The sequence below is a fragment of the Triturus cristatus genome, chromosome 5_1, assembly GCF_964204655.1.
Source record: "Triturus cristatus chromosome 5_1, aTriCri1.1, whole genome shotgun sequence".
In the NCBI taxonomy this organism is placed as follows: Eukaryota; Metazoa; Chordata; class Amphibia; order Caudata; family Salamandridae; genus Triturus; species Triturus cristatus.
In genome coordinates, this window is record NC_140587.1 from 366,294,146 (window position 1) to 366,311,997 (window position 17,852).

Here is a 17,852-nt window from a genome sequence, read left to right on the forward strand (position 1 = left end):
CGCACCGTAAGCTGGCTCAGATATATATATTGATTTAAAGGCTATTTTCTCAGAATCTACTGAACAGATTTACACCAAACCTACAAAAGGCACTTCCTTGACCTGAGGACTACCTCTCTGCCAAATTTCAAGTAATTCTGTTCAGCCGTTCGGGCTGTAGCTGTGTCTAAAGGTCCTATGGAAAAATGCATGGGGAAAATGCGTTTTGGGACCCCCCTTTTATCTCAGCCCCCGCTTGACGAATCCCCCCGAGACTTACAGGGTAGGAGCGGAGCGTAGCGCCCCACCTATTTTGAAAAATTCGCGAGGATTCGTCGACCGGCGCAAAAGTTATTCAAAATAGAATGTTGCGGATTTCCTATGGAAACGTGGTCCTAACTATAACTACCTACTGGCGACTGCCAGTAGGTAATATATATATATATATATATATATATATATATATATATATATATATATATATATATTCACTGAAAAAAAACATAGGTTTCAGGGACGTATTAGTTAGTTGGACGTTTCACTCGTACAAAACCAGAGAAATTCCACTGTTATAGTTAGTTCAGCTAACAATAACTCGCGCCCCCACAATGCACTGCTGATGATGTCACATATTACATCATTCATGACATGGTCAGTGACATCAATGATGACATCACTGATGACATCTCAAATGACATCACATCTCAGCTCATAATATATTCATAGTGTATTAGTTATTGTTATTCCGAGAGGATTAGGACGTCTAATATAGTCCATGATTTGATTTGCAAATACCAAGGAGGTACTATTTGATCGGAATAAAATATAAATATGTGATATGTGCCAACACTGGTAATATATGAAATATGATTTTGGGCCAGAGACCCTATCCTGCCTGATCAAGCCTGCTACTTTCTAGACAAGTATACAATATGGCTATCCCAGTAGGGAAATGCCAACCATATCCAAGAGTAGCCATCTTATCCCACATCTTTAAAAATGAAAAAGTGATAGTGCAATTCAAATTGTGAAAAAATCAACTGAAATGTATATATGGGAATAGAAAATTGAATAATATGTTAGATAGTGACTGCTGTTCCCTAGGACATTTCAATTACATCCCAATGTGTGTGGCCAACACTTCTCCACTGTTCAAGCCAATGGGTATCCTGGTATTGAGATCAATTATGAATCGTGATTCCAGTATACTCAATTGCTTTTCTCTGTCCCCTCCTCTGATATGCTTCATGGCTCTGTCAATCCCCAAGGAACACAGCAAATTTCAGTTGCTTTTGTGTGTTGAATAAAAGTGTCTTGCCACAGGATAATTAAAATCCCGATTGGTTATGGCGCATATGGCTTGGAGTGCTGGCATTTGCAATTGTAGCTTAGTACTTCCAACATATCTCAGGCTACATGTACACTCCAAAGCGAAAAACAAGGAGATGATGGACGGAGCGCTGAAACATTTCAGACGCTCACACCTACCCACAGATCTGGGTTGAATCCATCATTGTTCTTCAGCTCACTCCGCCACCCCAGTTCAGACCCAGCTATATGGAAATCAGTCTTGACCTTGTTCCTCATGGGTACAGTCCAGCCTGAACTGCCAAAGCCAGACATCTCTGGACCGGAAACAAGCATCCTAGGACCGATTTCAGGGTAACACCCCGCATTTGCCATGCTAGCTTGAATACAGTGGGAAAGTGAGCAAGGGACACACATCTGGGCATACCCTGCCAACTTAGGGCGAACAACGAAAACACAATCAGACTGGACTGTTCCCATTGGTCGTAGGGTCAAGACTGATTTGCATGTGGCTGGGTTCAAACTGGAATGGCATGGGGAGCAAAAAAACTATTGATTTATGCACAGATCTCTGTACTGGGGTGAATGACATTGTTCTTCATTCTGTCCATCATTTGTTCCTTTTTGCATTTGTCACCCCAAGGGGCAAGGGTATGCCCAGACGTGGGTCCCCTGCTCTCCATACCACTGGAGTCAAGGTATCCTGGCTGATGAGGGGTGAAACCCCAAAACTGGTCCTAGGATGCTTGTTTCCAGTCCAGGAAGGACCTGGCCTGGCAGTTCGGGCTTGAATGTTCCCATTGGGCGCAGGGTCAAGACTGATTTGCATATGGCTGAGTTCAAACTGGAAAGGCACGGGGAACAAAAAAACTATGGATTTAGGCCCAGATCACTGTACTGGGGTGAATTTATGACATTGATCTTCGTTTTGTCTATCATTTGTTCCTTTTTAGGTCTCGCATAGAGCAGCGCATGCTCTGCCTCTACGAGGCATCAAGTAATGAGTATTACAACTGAAACTCCACCCATTGCATCTGCCTTTGTTTTGTCACTTGTCATTGGTGGAATCTGGGATTGCTGTTCTTATCTTGCTCTTCGTTGGCTTGTGGTCTGATACATCACTTCCTTTTTCTTCCATTTTTGGAGGAAGCAGCATGGACCAACTACAGTTAACTTACGCTGCTGGCTGTTTTCTTTTTATTTAGGGACTACTTTTTTTCTTTGCTGCTGGCATTTCCACATCTGGCAGCTTCCTGCACTTACCCGACCCTGTTTATTTATTTACGTTTATTTATTCATAATGAAATCATCCTTAAATGAGGCAGCCCAGCCCAGAACCCTGTTTTCCTGCTCCAAAGTCAGTAGCGTTATTTGTTGAGCCACGTCCTCGCACCATTTGTTTTGCTTTGTTTCAGATGCTACATTTGTCAGTCTCAACTCTCAACTGTGTTTTTTTTAATTATATCTGTCTCCCCCTCCATGTGTATTATTTTTTTAATTTGTCTGTCCCCAACCGCACTCTGAGATCGCTATTTATTTTTTAATAATGAAAGAATGCAGCCCACGCCTAGGCTCGAACCCTGCTCTCCAGCTCCAAAGTTAACAGCTTCAGCAGCGCCCACATCTGTTTTGGGTCAGGTTACAAATGCTTTCACTTTCACGGCTTCGCTGCTGCCTTGTTTTCCCCAGGGAGCACACCACTCGTTCACTTTCTTGTTGTCCTTAGCTGTCACAGAGATGCAGTAGACTGCCCCATGTCAAATAGCTGCAAACACATTTCCCGAATAAAGGCATTGTAGCCATCTATGTAATGTTAATATGAAAGTCCGATGAATGTACCTAATCCCACGCTGTCTCACGCTCTGCTCATAGAGCCACTGTCACCTCTTCATTAGAATGAATGGCGTCTGATTCCATGAGCCAGTCACAACAGAGCCACCTTCCTGCCGCTGTGTCATCCTGCAGATGACAAGGTTGACTATTTATTATGGATGACACTCCACAACCCAGGGCATCGGGGGCCCAGTGCAGGCTCAACATTAACATCCGCGGAGCCGCAGCCATGGCCCCTAATGGAGCTCCAGACGGCGGCTTCTGCTACGCTGGCGCTATATAGCTCCGTGGTGCACACATATAACAGTGTGCAGCCGTTCGGCTTTTCCACCACCGTCTGCTTTAGATTGATCACGCCTGACTCCCTCCTCAGTCTGCTTCCCTCGTGAAGGTACCTGGGTTGAGACACTGCAGTAAAATGTGCCCTGGCTCTACCGTATCAGAAGTTGAACATGCCCGGGCTCCCACTTTGGGGTACACTAATTTATCTCTCTTGGATAAGTAACCGTGATTGGTCTTTTGCCATCTTATGCGCTTCAGTCAGTTCGAGGGGTGATGGTGTTCTTTCTGCTGTTTCGTGTGAGAATCCTTCGGTCCACGGACTGTTGCAGTGCCATATCTGTCAGGCACCTGCAGGGCTGTGCGCACTGAAGGCAGCACAGTGCAGCGACCCCACCCAGATGGATTCAGCAGGGAGGGCGTCCGCGCGCGTTCCCCCAGGGATGGGGAGGGTTCACACATGTATCAATACCCAGGGCATGCTTGCTTTGCACAAATAAATGGCTATATAGCTGCGCAAATATGTGTTTGTGCGTAACAATAAGACTGTAAATTCAATGTTTAAGGTCCAAGATATAACAGTGCAATATCGGTTAATTATTCTATTAACCTCGTGCTTTGATTCACCACTGCTCTCATTCACAGAAGAACCTGTTTCCACATACAGTGGGTGCGGGGTGGCACCCCCTGTGTGCACGTCTGCACTGTATATAACTATCCTGCTGGAAGCTGGAGGTTTTCTGTTTATGTTATTTAAGTCCGCTGAAGAAGGAAGACACTGTTCTTTTTTTTCTGTGGCGTTGTCTGGCAATATGCAGTACAGGCAATGGTAAAATGCGCCCTCTCCGTTCAGTACCACTCCCTCCCTCTACCGCATACAGCAGTGCGCCTGCTGTGTGCACGAGATGTTTGCCACAGATTTTTTGCTCAGATAGGAAGCGGTGCTGTCTGCTTTGGTCTGTGGTGTCTGTGTGCCTTTGGGAGGACCAGTGTGTATGTATTTTGTGAGAATGTGTTTGTGCGCACCTCCAGTGAACGGGTGTGTGTATCGCTGTGTCTCTTTTCATTTGTGTGTGTCGGTGTAACTTTCCAAGAGCGTTCAGTATCAATGCTTGCAGTGCTGTTTGAGTTGTCTTTGTCTGTGTCTTTCCTCGTATACTGCAGTGGGCGTGGGTGTAGTATTGCCTTTCAGAGCTGTCTTCCTTTATTATACTTCTTGTGTGTCTGGCTGGCTGGGTGAATTGAAGCGTACTGTGTTGTCTTTATGTGTCTGTCGTTGTAGGTCTCTGTGCGTTCCACAGTACCAAGTGCTGTCAAAGATGGCAGCGGGGGTGGGGGGAAGGAGGGTTGTACCATTAGCTGCTTACTGGGGTGAGTTAGAGGCATTTGAGGACAAGGTTAACTTTAATGACACAAACTTGCGATAAGTATTCAGTGGGCCAGATTCTCAACACATTGAAAATTTACTCGGTAGATTTACCTCTCTTCTTGGAGCAGCTATATCTTTTTAAAATTTTAAATTCACAAAACAACTAGTCCTACTGGGAAGCGGCACGAGTCTCAGCTTTCCAATAGCACCCCTATGCATAAACACATCTGTAAATGCAGCATGTGCACATTTACACAAGGAAATATTTCTCTCCATGAGTTCCCATTCCTGGCGTGTGACGCAGTTTGGTGCTTACTTTCCCTCCATGATAAAGAACAGTAGATGTTTCAGCACCCAGTCTTCAAGATGTACCTGAGAAAGGGCGAGCCAGAATTAACCTGTCTTCAAGTAAACTTGTGCCATGTCTGTTATTCGAAAGACTAGCAATACTGGGGCAACTAAACTGAAGTAGCGGTGCGCGGGCAGCGCCTCGGACCACGGGGCACTCGGACCACGGGGCGCTCAGCTATAATTCATGTTCCTGTGAGTTGTCAATGAGTGTTTATTTGAAATACCACAGCCTGCCGGGCTGTGACTTAGTCTGTGTCAGCTGCCTATAATTACAATGAGTGACACAGCTGAAATCAGTGTGGGCGCCTCTCCCAGCCTACAAGACTGGACCCGGGCTCCACGTGGGGCAGAGAGCGCGCCAGGCCACTGATGTGCCTTTCCATCGATTGATTGGCAGCAAAAAAGCCCGGGGCCCGGTGGGCATATTAAGGCTGGTGAAAGCTGGCATGACAAATAGTTTTCTGCTGGTGTTTTGAGCTCCCCACACCAGGACCAACAGGTGCCCAAGGCCCTGGCAGCATGACTCTGGATCAGTTTCCTACCTGCCGGGCCCTCCTGGGAATATTGCTGTCGCCTGGCAACACTGGTACTTTGGAGCAGCTGGTGCTTGTCTTCCAATGCCAGGGCAAGTGTGCCGCGCACTGCGACAGCCTGACTTCAACAGCGCCTCAGAGAGTGCGTGCAGTGAATGTGTGACAGTCACTTTCTCGTCAACGTCATCCACAGCTGCCTTATATATTTTTTATCCCTGACCCCTGTACCTACTTAATACACCAACAATGAAAACGGCGCAATGTAGACTAAGGTTGTAAAATCACCTTGGCACCAACATGTTTTTCACTGGCACACAATTATTTTGGCGCCCAATTAAGAACTGCACACAACAGATAAAAATCACATGGGCAAATGGCAACTGTGCCCCCCACCCCTTATTTTTGATATCATATTACCCCGTGCACACAAATCCGCACAACCCATTGAGAAAAGGTCAGTCTAATTGTAAGCGGCAGAGAACCGGGTGCTTTTTACATGTAATGAACCACTTACTCAAGGGTTTTAGTAACCCAGTTAATGCAGTAATTGCAGGGTACCAGAGGCCTAAGTACTGCCGCCTGCAGAAGGATGCTCACTGCCGCTCCCACGTACTGCACGCACATCCAGTCTTTGTTTAATAATGAAATAATGCAGCCTACTGCCGACGCTCGAACCCTCTTCTCCAGCTCCAAAGTCAGCGCGCAGCCTGCCATCTGTTTGGGGTCAGGTTACAAATGCTTTCACTTTCGCGGCTTCTGCAGCAGGCGAGCTCAGTGCTGGGAGCAGTGTTGCCAGATTGGGCTAGATCACGCACAATTGGGCTATATTTTTCGGTTGTGTGGTAAAATTTTGGTTAGTGCTAGTTGCCAGATTATAAATATATATACAATGCTCCAGCAAAGTAGTATGTTAAAGCACTTTATTATTTTAAATCAAAAGTAGGGAGAAGGAAGGGATTGTGATCCATTCAGCTTCGTTGCATCAATACTTACTATATATCAAAAGGGAATGGATCACTTGACCTGAGTAACCAGGGTTTGCAACCTTCATGTATTTTCAATTAAAAAAACTTTATTAGACAAATATTTACTTGGCAGACTGCTTCAACATCAATTAGAATGCATTCACTGCCTGGTTGACATTGTCCCTGCCCCTCCTTCCCCAGAGTAGCAATATTGGGCTACTTTTTGGTTGGCTTTGGGCTATAGAAAGCTTAAAAAATCTGACAACACTGGCTGGGAGTCTGTTTCTAGAGAGCAGCTACCCCCGGGTCAGAGACATGGCTCTTCCAGTGACTCTGGGGGCACGACATCTGAGAGACGGCTGTGCTGAGCTCCAGCCGTTGTTGTGGAGGTGAGACGGCCCCTGCGCCGCTCTGAGGTGGGCTCTGTTCTGCAATTATTGCTTCAAGGGGGTGTCCCTGTCTTTAGAAGGACTCCGTGTGAGTTTTTCTGACACTGTGCGTGGCACTCGGTGCTTTAAATGGGCCAGTATTGAGTATCAGCACTTTTTTATTTTGAGAGTGAGAGTACCTGCACTTCTTAAGAGCGGCACTTGCTTGTTTAGAGGCATATAAACAACCCGTTACAATCAAAATTCACCACAAAAGCCCAATAGCCCTGGTAAAGATGTGCACCACTGAGGTACCCCAGGCTCGTATTTTAGGATTTTATCCCACAGTCGAGGTAAGACTAGAGGGGGTGGGTGCACGTGTCACAAGGTTGATCGCAACAAAACTGCAGAATCTCGATGGCGTCAGCCTATTCCACCTATTAGTGCCCCAGTTGTTTCCACATGTCCTTTGAGCGCTTTGTTTACAAACATAGGCGATGATGTCTCATGCGCAGTCAATCGTAAGATTTCCCTTAGTCTGCTGTTAGTTGCACTGTCGTAAGCAGACACAGAACGGGTTTATTCAGCTATGTGTGCATAGTTTCTGTGGCGAGGCGACTTATGTTTACAACGATGCATTGCCACTATCCAATGTGGTTACTAACTGTGGCGTCCAATATAAAGGGGGAACCCTTGAGGAACGGATGGGTAGGCAGGAGGTGCAGGGGAAGATTAAACTACAGTATCAAAAGAAAATACCAACTGCCTACACAAAAAAGATATAAATACGCCCAAAAGGAAAATGGGTCAGGATTGAATGTGCAACCACTAACCAAGACTGACAGTGAGATACTAAAAAAAGAACATTACAAAAGTCATGGAGGAATAAAATGGTCTATGTCTGAATGGGGACTCCTTGACGGGTTAGGGGCCCCCTAATGAGCAGGACCCGCCCCTGAGCCCCCGTGGGCTGCCAGGGCCTGCGTTACGCCCTAAGCATATGCTACATGGAATTTTTGGTATAGTGCCCGCACTTTTAAAGTGCTGTATAAAAAGTTTGTATTAGAGAAAATGTTTATTTTTCTGTAACGTTTCAATAATAAACAATGTGTTGCTGTTTCCAGGATTCGATAGCAGCCATGTCTTCTATGCGCAGAGCAGTGTATCACCCAGCACTATGACTTAAAGGCGCGCTTCGCAGGAATGCGGTATGTGTTCTTCAAAGCAGGAAATATACACAGTAGCTGCATGACTTGATGAACTTTGATACTACGAATTGTGTTAGAAACCAGTGCTCCATGTGAACAGCGTATTTAAAAACACATGCTCCTCTTAACAACAGCTAGCACTGCTTGTGAATTGTATGCTTGTGTTCAGCCGGCATTCACTGTGGTGCTCACTGCGTGGTGCTGAGCACTTCTTTTGTGCTCCGTTTCCCAGCGCTTCATGGCCAACTCGTGGCATTAGTAAGCAGTTAGCACCGAGTTCAAAAAGTGGTTTTGTGGTCGTGATAAAGGGTACGTTGCACTAACTGTGCAGCACCCGGAGAGTTGCATTCTTACATATATGGACTGCGGTAAAACTTCACATACTAGTACAATGTCCAAACAACGGTCTCGTTTCCTATGGGAAGGCTCTCTGTTGTCACAGGTGCTCATTTTCGGAGATGGTGCCACAGCGCCGAGCACGCAGGAAGCACAATGTTTATGTGAGGTTTATGGTTGGAAATGTTTGTACAACCCCTTCAAACCAGACACGTGACGCAACGGTCAGAACTGCAGACTTTGGAACTGAGGAGCCAAGTACGAGTCTTGGTGTCGGCTCAAAATCACCTACTCCCCCGCGCCTACCAGAATGTGTTTTATTGTACGAAACTTGAAATTGACTGCACAGCGCCGAGTACATTACATCAGACTCATGAAAGCCTAGCCTAAATAAGTCTCTATTATATGATAACATGTTATAATCAGAACATACTTCGTATTACATTTCGACTGTCACCTCTTTAGGTCTCGCAGACCTAGCCTTGCATTTAGCACGTGGGCCTCCATCATGAGTGGCCCATTGATTCCAATGGGGGAGGGGTAATGGGCCCATCAGGACTAGGGGTGGGCGGAATTTGCGGAATTAACCTTCGCAAATTATCGCGAGAATGTTTAAAATTATCGCAAACAAGCAGAAATATCGCGAAGATGCGGAAGTTTTTTTCCGGCATGTTCGCGAGAACTTACCCATGTGGTTGCTTGCGGGCGCGGCCATCTTGTTTTGAGTTGTTCTCGCGGTGCATGATCGCGAGAAGAAAGACGTGATCGCGCGACGCATGACGTCACTGCGGGCGCGAACTGTCGCGAGACAGCGCAAATGGCTAAAAACAATACAACATCTCATGGAGAACGCGACCGGATCAAGAAAACTTGTCGGCGAACGCAGGGATTCAGGTAAGGCGATCGCGCGCGCGCGAGAATGTATCATTTTACAGCGCGAGCAAGAAACAAATTATCGCCAAGCTGCGGAAACCGGAATTTTTGACATTTTCGCGCTCTCCGCGGAACGCAAAAATGTCAAATTATCGCAATTTCCGCGAACGGAACGAAATTTTTGCCCAGGCCTAATCAGGACTGCGCATTTTGCGGAAACAACGCAACTCCATGATCTTTCATCCGAGATTTCACCTGCTGCAATTAGTCAAGGTTTACAGGTTTAATACTGGGGGAAAATATGCAGAAATCGACACAGTAAGGACAATTTCCACACAATATTTCCCCAAAACGTGAAAATTCAGAAATATAAATGCAATTATCGGGACCTCTGATAGCGGTAATTCTGGAGTGGAGAAGTGATGTACCCTCTCTGGTCTGCGGTAGTCCACGGGCTCCTAATATGAGGTGAATTGAAAGGTAATGCTCTGCATCTGTCTTACTTTGTTTGATAGCATGGCAAAGTATTTCTACGGTCGTACTTTTAATTTTACATGCTGCGCCACATCTCTAGTATTTCTGTGGCGCCCTATGCTAGTGCTCTGGTGCATAATGACCCAAATCTGGTACAGTATTTACGATGGTAGTGATCTGAACTGTGTCACTGTGGCCTGATGTTACTGTGCCCGTGATATGGAAATTATTCAGATGTTGCCACTACTTTCAAAGACGTTGTATTTCTGTGGCATTCTGTTGGTAATCCTCTGGATGAGGCACACAGCGGCTCACAGTGCGGTAATTCTGTGGCACTGGTATTCCTACCGTAATGCTGGAAATGTGGTACATGATGGTTATAATATTTGTGTTGTATACATATGGTAATGCAGTTGCATACGATAAATTAAAATTAAGACACTGGCATGGTACACACTTGACGTAAATCGGTTAAAAGTATGTAAATGTCAATGATTTTATTTATCTGTTTTGAAAAACAACACATCAATAAAAGGCATTGTCATTTACAATCCCAATAGCTCAAACTCTCGCAAATGCGAGACCTGTTGCATTGCAAATGCTTGTTGCATTTGTCACCCCAAGTGGCAAGGGTATGCCCAGACATGGGGCTCCTGCTCTCCATGACACTGGAGTCAAGGTATCCTGGCTGATGAGGGGTGAAACCCCAAAACTGGTCCTAGGATGCTTGTCAGGGAGGACCTGGCCTGGCAATTCAGACTAGACTGTTCCCATTGGGCTCAGGGTCAACTGATATGCATATGGCTGGGGTCAAACTGGAATGGCATGGGAAGCAAAAAAAGATGGATTTATGCCCAGATCTCTGTACTGGTATGACGTTATTCTGCATTCTGTCCATTAAGTGTTCTTATTGCATTTGTCACCCTGAGTGGGGCGGGTTTGGCCAGAAATGGGCCCAATGCTCTCCATGCCACTGGAGTCAAGCTATCCTGGCTGAATAGGGGTGAAAACCCGAAACCGCTCCTAGGATGCTTGTTTCCAGTCCAGGGAGGACCTGGTCTGGCAGTTCGGGCTGGACTGTTCCCATTGGGCGCAAGATCAAGACCGATTTGTAAATAGCTGGGTTAAACTGGAATGGCATGGGAGGCAGAAAAACGATGGATTTAGGCCCAGATCTCTGTACAGGTGTGAATGTATGACATTGCTCTGTATTCTGTCCATCAGTTGTTCTTTTTGCATTTGCCACCCCGAGTGAGACGGGAACGTCCAGACGTGGGTCTCGTGTTCTCCATGCCACTGGAGTCAAGCTATCCTGGCTGATGAGGGGTGAAACCCCGAAACCGGTCCTAGGATGCTTGTTTCCAGTCCAGGGAGGACCTGGCCTGGCAGTTCGGGCTGGACTGTTCCCATTGAGCGCAGGGTCAAGATGGATTTGCATATGGCTGGGTTCAAACTGGAATGCAGAGCAAGAAAATGATGGATTTAGGCCCAGATCTCTGTACTGGGCTGAATGTATGACATTGTTCTGCATTATGTCCATCGTTTGTTATTTTTGCATTTGTCACCCCGAGTGGGATGGGCATGCCCAGACATGGGTCCCGTGAACTCTGTGACATTGGAGTCAAGCTATCCTGGCTCATGAGGGGTGAAATCCCAAAACCGGTCCTAGGATGCTTGTTTCCAGTCCTGGGAGAGCCTGGCCCTGCAGTTCGAGCTGGGCTGTTCCCATTGGGCGCAGGGTCAAGACTAATTAGCATATGGTTGGGTTCAAACTGGAATGGTATGGGGAGCATAACAATGATGGATTTAGGCCCAGATCTCTGTACTGGGGTGACTGTATGACATTGTTCTGCATTCTGTCCATCATTTGGTCTTTTTTCACATGGACGCTCTAAGAAACATGTGATGAAACCCGTAGTACAGGAAATGAACTTATGGATTTGTGTAGTCTTTCCATTATATGCAGTATAGTTCTTACAACTGTGAAGAAACCTCCTTGTTCTCTCAACCAGGAGACCATTGGAGTGATATCTGGGAAACTGTGGACTAGCATGTCTTTCAAGGATTTTGCTTTTTTGTACGTGGTAAGAGGAGAATTTCCCACAATTTCACCTATCACTGGATCCTCTTTCAAAAGGACCCAGTGACGTTTTGATACATTTTTAAATGATTGGACCTTTTAATCAAGGTAGTGATTAATCTGGGAATATTGCTATTCTACCTGTTGTCCTTTGACCTACTATTCTTAAAAAGAACATAATCTTGTATAACTACTTGGATTTTTTGTTTTGCCTGTGTTAGGATTTTATCAGAATAACCTTATTGCTTGAATCTATGTGTCATATTGTCTTGTTCTTTAATGTAACCAGCTTTAGTGCTGTAATTTCTTCGTACCCTTAAAAATTCTCCATACGGGATGCTGTGAATCAATAACGTTGAATGAGCGGAGTGGCATAGAGCGGAGTGGCATAGAGCAGAGTGGCATAGAGTGGAGAGGCATAGAGTGGAGTGGAGTAGAATGGAGTGGTGTAGAGCAAAATAGTTTGGAGCAGAGCGGTACAGAATAGAGCAGTATAGATTGCAATTGCATAGAGTGGAGTACCATACAGTGGTGTAGAGTTGGGTATTGTACATTGGACGGCGTAGAGTGGAGTGGTGGTGAGTTCAGTGACATACAGTGGTGTGGTGTGCAGTGGTGTGGCATAGAATGGAGTGGCTTACAGTGGAATAGCGCAGACTGGAGTGGTGTAGAGTGGAGTGGTGTGGTGTGGAGTGAGGTAGAGCAGAGTGGCTAGAGTGGAGTGTAATGGCATAAAGTGGAATAGCATACAGTAACTGGCATACATTGTAGTGCCACAGAGTGGAGTGGGATAGAGTGGAATACCGTAGTTTGGAGTGGCATAGAATAGAGTGGCATGAAATGAAGTGGCATAGATTGGAATAGCATAGAAGGGAGTGGATTAGAGTGGAAAGGCATGCAGTGGAGTGAGATACAGTGGAGTAGATAAGCATAATGCCATAGAGTGGTATGGCATAAAGCAGAATAGCATAGAGTATAGAAGCGCAGAGTTCAATGGTGTATAGTGTAATAGCACAGACTGGAATAGCATAGCACGGAGTGGCGTAGAGTGGAGTGGCATACAGTGGAATGGCATACAGTGAAATGGCATAGAGTGGAGTAGCTTACAGTAGATTGGTGTACAGTGGGGTGGCATAGAGTACAGTGACTTAGAGTGAAGTTTATTGAGTGGAGAAGAATAGAGTGGAGTGGCATACAGTGGAATGTCATAGAGTTGAATATCTTAGAGTGGAGTGGTATAAAGTGGAGGTGTGTAGAGCAGAGTGGGTTAGTGCAGAGTGGCATACAGTAGAGCGATGTAGCTTGTAATGGCTCAGAGTGGAGAAGTATACAGTAACGTAGAGTCAAGTGTGATACAGTGGAACACGGTGGAGTGTGGTGAGTGCAGTGGTATGCAGTGCAGTGGTGTGCAATAGTGTGGTTTAGAGTGGAGTAGCTCACAGTGGAATAGCATAGAGTGGAGTGGCAAGAAGTGAGGTGGAGTGGAACACAGTAGAGTGGAGTGGGCTAAAGTGGAGTGCTGCAAAATAGAATAGTGCGATGTGTGTGGTGGGGATGAAGTGGAGAGGCATAGAGTGGAATAGCATAGCGTGAAGTGGCGCAGAATGGAGTGGCATGAAGTATAACGGCGTAGAGTGGGATAGCATAGAGTTGAGTAACAGAGTGGTGTGGCATATAGTGGAGTGATAGAGTAGAGTGGCATACAGTGGAGTGACATAGGGTAGAGTGGCATAGAGTAGAGTAGTGTGGAGGGGTGTGGAATAGAGTAGAATACCACAGAGTGGAGAAGAGTCCTGCGGCATATAGTGGGAGAGTGTACAGAGGAATAGCGCAGCGTGCAGTGGCATAAAATGGAGTGGCGTGGCATAGAGTGGAATAGTGTAGAGTGGAGTGGCATGGCGGGGCATATAGTGCAGTGACAGTAGAGTGCAATAGAGTCAAGTGGCGTAGAGTGGAATAGTGTAGAGTAGAGTGGCATAGAGTCCTGTGGCATATAGTGGAATAGCGTAACACTGCCATAGAGTGAAGTGGCAATCATTGGAGTGGCATCCAGTGGAGTGGTGTAGAGTAGAGTGGTATAATGTGAAGTGGTGTAGAGTGAAGTAGTGTATAGTGGACGGGGCTACAATGCAGCAGCGTAGAGTGGAGTGGTGTAGAGTGGAATACCATTGAGTGGAGTGGCACAGAGTAGACTGGTGTAGAGTGGAGTAGCGTGCAGTGGAATGGTGTAGACTAAAGTTGCATTCAGTGGAGTGGCAGAGAGTAGAATAGCGTGCAGCGGTGTGGTGTACAGTGGAGTGGCATAGAGGGGAGTGCCGTATAGTGGAATATCATAGCATGGAGTGTCGTAAAATGGAGTTACTTGAATCGCAGTGGAGTGATGTAGAGTTGAATATTGTAGAGTGGAGAGTTGTGTACAGTGGAGTGGCATAGAGTAGAGTGATGTAGAGTGGAGTGCCGTAGTGTGTAGTGGCATAGAGTGGAATAGAGTACAGTGGCATAGAGTCAAGTGGTGAGAAGTGAAGTAGCGGAGAGTAGTGTGCCCTAAACAGTAGTGCCATAGAGTGGAGTGGCGCGTGGTGTAGGAGGGTGGAGTTTAAAGAGGCATAGTGTAAAATTGACTGAACAGATGCAGATGAAAATGTGCAGGAATATATCTTATAGGTGGAAAAGGAAATGTTTGGCATTAGTTATGAATAGGTTAAGTACTATTAAAGTTATAAGGGACAAAACACATAGTTATATATTGTGCCACAGTATACTGCAGTACCCTCACAGTTTACCATGGTACATGGCAATCGCAAGGTAAAAGGCAGACATATGGTTTTCACCAGCGTAGGTATAGGTAAGTAGTAGGTTTTATTGTTGTTCCCTACATATTTCCACTTTAGTAAAGTTGTAATAGGTCAGGAAGTTTATTAACCTTTTTCAATGTATTAAAAAAATAAGTAAACAGTAACGTACTATACCCACAAATGTCTGTAGTTGTTACAGTAAAATGAAATAAAAGAAAGATGTAAAAATTAAAAAATACATTGTATGACACTATATTTCGAAATATAGTGTGGTATAGTGTAATTTTTGTACCGCTGCACTTTCTAGGTGGGACCGCCGTACTCTGTGACCTTTTTTATAAAATATATAGAAATTTATAAATAATTTTCCCTACCTATTACCATTTTAATAAAGTTGTAAGAGGTAGGAAAAACATATAAAACCTACTAATTCTCTTTATCTAATGCCCTTACCGAGAACACAGACAAAGTATGCTAAAAACTGCAGGTCTGCCTTTTACTTTTGTAAAGGCAGCCATTGGCCAATCAAAGCCTGTGTTGTCATCAGAAAGTAATGCAAAATTACAGAAAATACCATGGCCTGACACAGCTGAGGAAGCTAGTGTGAATGTATAGAAAATGTGCTCTTATTTTAGCTTTTGAAGGACCTTCCATTACCTGTATGAGAAAATCAAGTGAGTATTGTTTTCTTTCAAACATGGTTCAATAAATTCCAGCAGAAGGTCAGAATTTTTCACAGGGTAAAATCACCTGAGAACTCAGGAACATTTCTAAAATGAGTATAACACCACCAACAAATGATTTATATTGAGACTAAAAACTGTTATCCACATTAATATTTGCTCTTTTTTTTTACTCTGAAAACCTGGCATACGCCACAATTGACACTATGTCCACTTGTCCCCTAATGGCTGCCACTATATGCTGTAAAAGTTATGGACAGCCAATCAAGGGAGGTTGGTCCATTTCGGCCCCTCATGTGTCTCTGGTGATCAGGGTGTGCTCACAATCAGGATTGACTAGCCCCCTTTAAATTGTCCAATCAAAGCACATCTGGACATCAACAGTATGGAAACACCTATTTTACTAATTCTATCATGCCCAACCCAAGCTTTTCTATAAACACTAATTTGCTGAAAACAGCTGAACGGATTTACACCAAATCACAGGAAGCACGCTTTTTGAGTAAAGTACTAATGTTTTACCAAATTTGGTGCAATTCTGTTCAGCCACTTTTTTACTGGAGACTAAGGCCCAATTCACAAAAGTAATCTGAGACAAAATCCTAACTTTATGGCTTTCGGTATTCACAAAAGGCATTTAGTAGTAGTAAAGTTAGGATTCCTAACTTTACTACTACTAAACTGAGACAAAATACTAACTTTACGACTTTCGGTATTCACAGAAGGCATTAAGTAGTAATAAAGTTAGGAATCCTAAGTTTACTACTAAATGCCTTTTGTGAATACCGAAAGTCGTAAAGTTAGGATTTTGTCTCAGTTTAGTAGTAGTAAAGTTATGCATTTTGTGAATACCGAAAGTCGTAAAGTTAGGATTTTGTCTCAGTTTAGTAGGAAAGTTAGGAATCCTAACTTTACAAATACATTTTGTGAATACCGAAAGTCATAAAGTTAGGATTTTGTCTCAGATTACATTTGTGAATTGGACCAATAGTTTCCTATGGGAATTTAGTGGGGAAACTGCACTTTTGTTGCCCCTACTTTTTCTTGCCAACTGCTTAACGGATCAGGGTAAACCTTCGATAAAGAAGTAACTACATATATATTCTTAGGACCTTACATATTACATCACTCATAACATGTTCTATGACATCATTGGAATCATCACTGATGACATCTGAAATGATAATAACACTGTTTATGGTGAAAACATTGCATGACGGAGGAACAAGTTATAGTTACTTGAAATAACTATAACTGGAGATTTTGAGGGCTTTTAAATTGAAATTGTTATGTTTACACTGACATTTTCACCTAACTATTCTGTTGCTTTAAACTTTGTTTTTTCAGTGAATATATATATATATATATATATACACACATATGTACATAGATACCCGCATATCTAATATATTTGGAAATGATGTTTTAATAATTACATTTACTTCACATATGTGTGTGTAAAATAAAGTATGTATATTTCTTTAAAAGAATCATATTTTTTTTATAATAAACTAATTAAAAACAAAGACACTTTTCAACACATACCTTTTAGCTAAATATGCTATATTTTAAATGTACATAATATGCTTATGAGGGTGGAATTAACTTTAATTATTGTTTAAAATATTATCAATAAATTAATTGATATATTTAAATTAGTGATTCAATAATTGTATGAATTAATGCTCTCATCCATTTTATTTATTTAGTTCTAGATTAAAAACAACTCTCTACATTCAATTTACAATCACTTTTTACATAAAAATATTTGTAATTTTGTTTAAAGAATACACTCTAATAATTATCCCTACACTTCACCATAGCGAGATCTCCTCAGTGACTAAGATATCATCCCATGAGTTAGAATGCTAATAGTAACTTTACAGTAGTGATCATCATTATTGGAGGCTGTATCAACTTATTTGAGGGGGTGGAGACATGTAACCTGACCCTCAATGTAAATATTCACTTGGAAATGGTGAATAGCAAAGAAGAAAAATACTTTATCATAGGTCTAGGAGTAAATATACACATGAGTAAATCTACACATGTATATTTTGCTTTGTGAATCAGCCTACAATATTACATTTGTAATCCAAACTACAGATCCAGGAGATGTGCTCTTTTGTCTCAGTGAACATGCCACTCACTACTGGAAATGTCTGCTTCAGTTGAAGACTTCAGTTGCAGTATGGTTAGAGTTACCAAATTACTTCCTCTCAGGGGAAGCATGGCAACTTTTTAGATCGCACTCAGGGCTGTAACGTTGTAGTTGTAGTTGTAGTTGGAGTGTATTCCTGATCCCCTTATTTCTTATGCATTTGGGAAATGCTACTTGACTTAGAAAAAATATTTGTAGAGCTTCAGGCACACCCTATGTTTTTGCAGATCACCAAAGTAAACACACACTGTGCTGAT

At 43.7% G+C, this 17,852-nt stretch overlaps 1 protein-coding gene across 2 annotated transcripts in view; it reads right to left on the reverse strand.

Annotated features, from left to right (window-relative positions):
* Window positions 1-17,852, reverse strand: part of LOC146830895 (fibrocystin-L-like) — a 1,171,295-nt gene that overhangs the window by 418,968 nt on the left and 734,475 nt on the right. The window lies entirely within an intron of this gene.